At 41.9% G+C, this 4392-nt stretch overlaps 1 pseudogene; it reads left to right on the forward strand.

Annotated features, from left to right (window-relative positions):
- The first annotated feature begins 1599 nt into the window (after positions 1-1599).
- LOC147960738 (G-type lectin S-receptor-like serine/threonine-protein kinase At2g19130 pseudogene) lies at positions 1600-4168 on the forward strand (annotated as a pseudogene).
- Positions 4169-4392: the final 224 nt, after the last annotated feature.

Here is a 4392-nt window from a genome sequence, read left to right on the forward strand (position 1 = left end):
GGGCATCACTCTCTAGCATTACCTTGGTCATTTTTACATCAACCTCTATCTGAACACCACATCGCAAAGACATTTGCAGCAGTCTGGAGTCCTCCATTTCCATCCGTCATCAGACACCCTGTAGTATCCTCATAGGAACTTGTTGAAAACTAGCATCAACATTGATTTTCACGATGTCCAAATACACCAATCTTCTCTGTGTCTTATATATTCTCGACTCCGGTGACCTGTATCTGTTACTTTCCCGAATTTATGAGATGAGCGGCAAACTCCAGTGTAAAGACACAAAGTGAGTAGGTGACGCATTCCCGTCTTGTTATTCTCTTGTTCTCACAAGGATTTATCATCTTGCGATGTTTTAGGTCCAGATTCAGAGCGCAGCTCATGAAACAAAACAGCAAATTCAGTTGCGATAGTTTTATCCACAACCTGGTTTGAACTAACTACTATCCATACTATATTTTGCAACTTCTTTTCAATATCAAGATGGGGTTTTAAATGGCATCTGAATTTCTGTGACATGACAAAAAATCGCAACCATGTCTAAAGAAACAGATTTTCAGAGTGAGGCCACAACGGTAGCACCACCACACTGAGTGAGGCCACAAGATAGTCTTCTATGCCTACAGGGATGCACTCAGTCAAAGCACGGAAAGAAAAAAACATATATTTCTAGTACTATGTCACTTTAATTTAAATCCCTTTAAAATTCAACAGTATTGAAAAGATATTTCATTACTCAAATAAAAAGTAAAGGAATATTCTGAAGAGGTTGCACTCAATGCACAAAGCAATAGTGTAAACTAACTGTGCAAATGGATTCGTACGAAAATAATTCTATAGACTGCAAAACCCGGCAAACCAAAAAAATGTTCATTCATATAGAAAAAAATTAATAGATTTCTTTGGACAGAGAGACAAGACTGACAATAGGTATAAGGCTTTCTTTTTCCCAAATGATAAGTGCCAATACAGAAAAGGAAATAACAGAAGTTCGTGTGATTACATAGTGAAGTGCATATACAGAAGTAAAAGCAATCAGATCAGCTACAGAGCTGTAGCCTTATGAGACGTACAAGATTATTTCTAGTAACTAAACTGAAATATGTCATGGCTGTTGCCCTCTTAAATACACAAAAGAATACCAATAGTGTGCAGTGTGCTCAAATGAACACTTTACAGCAGTGTATAATACCAACAAAACCTTAACATGATTTGTATTAATTGGCGTTTATTTTTCCTTCAAAATATGGCACCTTAAGATCAAGTTAGCGCCTGAAGTGTCCACATACCTATCATGTTGTGATAGCGAATACTTTGATCTCATACGGTCACGCCCACGCATTTTTCGTTGTTCAGCCCTTTCCTCTCCACCACATAACCCAGTCTAAAGCAAGTTTTTCATTGCTGTCAAAGTAAAAAGGAGTCCAGAAAAAGACTGTTGATGCTACACAGTTTTCCACCGGTTTGTATGGTTGTCATGAACTCTTGACTTTTGGCTCCACCGTGCCTTTTACTGCTATGACCAGACCATTAAGGCTTGGGCATTTATATCTGCAGTATCTGCATCTTCAGGTTTGCCATCCTCTCCAGTTCATCATGCATCTCCTCATAGATTTCACCTTGCTCCTCTTCCTGTGCACCCAAGAAAATTCTGCCGCGACGGACTCCATCTTTGACCGGCCAAGCACTTGCTGTCAGTGACAAGCTCGTCTCCAAAAATGGCAGGTACGCGCTTGGCTTCTTCAACACAAGCAGCAGCCAAGACACCACCAACTGGTACCTTGGCATATGGTTCAATACAGTCCCCAAGTTTACTTCCGCATGGGTCGCAAATAGGGATACACCAATCAAGAGCACCACCGCACTAGAGCTCACAATCTCCCATGATGGCAACCTTGTCATCTTAAACGGGTCCACCAAGTCTATAATCTGGAGCACACAAGCAAACATCACAAGAAATAGCACCACTGCTATGCTTTTGAGTAGTGGAAATCTCATCCTGACAGACTCTTCAAACTCAGCAGAGGTTCTGTGGCAGAGCTTTGATCACCCCACAGATACACTTTTCCCTGGGGCAAAGCTTGGATGGGATCAGGTCACTGGCCTGAACCGTAAGCTCGTCTCTTGGAAGAACTTGATTGGCCCAGCTACCGGTGTGTACTGTCATAGGTTAGACCCCAGTGGTGTCAATCAGTTATTGCTTACACCATTGAACTCCTCCATACCATATTGGTCGAGCGGTGTATGGAACAACAAATACTTTCTCTCAATAGCAGAGATGACAAGCAGCAACCAAGTTTCGAACACAACATTTGTCCACAACGACCAAGAGAAGTACATGGTATTTAACTTAGTCGATGAATCTATGGTTACTCATTTTGCAGTTGACGTCTCAGGTCGATTAAAACAATCCATTTGGTTGGAGAGTTCACAGGATTGGACAATGATCTATGCCCAACCAAAACTTCAGTGTGATGTCTATGCAATCTGTGGACCTTTCACAATTTGCAATGATAATGAGCTTCCATATTGCAATTGTATGGAGGGCTTCACCATAACATCCCCCGAGGATTGGGAGCTAGAGGATCGAACCAGTGGCTGCTCAAGAATTACTCTGTTAGAATGCATTAGCAATAAAAGCACAACTCATACAACAGACAAGTTCTACTCTGTGCCATATGTTGAGTTGCCGCAGAATGCCCCAAAAGTCGAAGCTCCTGCAAGCCCGAATGAGTGCGCACAAATTTGCCTGAATAATTGCTCTTGCATGGCATATTCCTTCAATGATGAAAAATGTTCTATCTGGCATAATGAATTGCTCAACATAAGAGAACTACAATGTAGTGGTACTACATGTTCAACCGGAGAAACTCTTAATCTTCGTGTTTCTGCTAAAGATTTCCACAGATTGACAAACAACAGAAAGGAAATTTGTTATTGGAGTTGCAACTGGTGCAGGCATTTCTGCTCTAGGTTTATGTGCACTTTCTCTCCTGGTAATGATTTGGAGAAACAGAAGTAAGAGCTCTAGCCATACACTGGATGGTGTTCAAGGTTGTAACAGAATCATTGCATTTAGATACACTGATTTACAGCGCGCCACAACAAAATTCAAAGATAAGTTGGGGGCAGGCAGTTTTGGTTCTGTATTTTAGGGTTTTTTAAATGACTCAGTAGCTATAGCAGTGAAAAGGCTTGACGGTGCTTATCAAGGAGAGAAGCAATTCAGAGCTGAAGTGAGCTCGATTGGAGCTGTCCAGCACATCAATTTAGTTAAGCTTGTCGGTTTCTGTTGTGAGGGTTCCAAGAGGTTGCTTGTTTATGAACACATGTCAAATCGCTCCCTTGATGTCCATTTATTTCGAAACAATACGACGATATTGAGTTGGACTATTAGATATCAGATAGCCATAGGGGTTGCTCGAGGTTTAACCTACTTGCATGAGGGATGTCGAGACTGCATCATACACTGTGATATTAAGCCAGAAAACATACTTCTTGATGATTCATTCATTCCCAAAGTTGCAGACTTTGGGATGGCAAAGCTTTTGGGAAGGGTCCGAAGGGAATTTAGCCGAGTACTGACTACAATGAGAGGAACTGCTGGGTACCTTGCACCTGAATGGATCAGTGGTGTTGCTGTTACACAAAAAGTCGATGTGTATAGCTATGGGATGATGTTGCTGGAAATTATATTTGGAAAAAGGAATTCAAGTGCATCATGTTCTAGTGGTGGCAGCAACTGTGATGTTTATTTCCCTGTTCATGCCGCACACAAGCTTCTTGAAGGAGACGTTGGGAGTTTGGTAGATCACATGCTACATGGTGATGTCAATCTAGACGAGGCTAAATTGGCTTGCAAGGTCGCATGTTGGTGCATCCAAGACCATGAGCATGATCGACCAACAATGGGACAGGTAGTTCAGATTCTCGAAGGGTTAGTTGAGATCAGGATGCCCTCGGTACCAAGAGTGCTCGAAGCTATGGCTGAAAGTTCGCATTCCGTGTGGTCCTAATCCCTTTGTATGAGGCAAACTAGTGGGTTGCATGCCAAAATGTTATAATAGAGTTGTGTGTATTGGACATATGTACTATACAAATGCAGTGCCTATGATTGGAGATGCAATTATATTCCATGCAATAAAGTTGTAATGGTTTGAATGTACCCAGTACCATTGTTGTCTCGGTCCATGTTGTAATCAGCACCATAGATATTTCTCTTCCTTTCCTTTTTCTCCGCTTAAAATGGCAACACCAATCTGCTAATCTGGTAGTGTCATCCTTGCTCGGTGATAGCAAGCTAGACTGCAGTGAAGAGGTTGCACATATGCTCACCTGATCACGCGAGACAACTTTTGTGGGCGGTAGGGAAGACGGTGCTTATCTCCA

Source organism: Triticum urartu, chromosome 7A, assembly GCF_056163025.1.
Source record: "Triticum urartu cultivar PI428250 chromosome 7A, HENAU_Tu73, whole genome shotgun sequence".
NCBI lineage: Eukaryota > Viridiplantae > Streptophyta > Magnoliopsida > Poales > Poaceae > Triticum > Triticum urartu.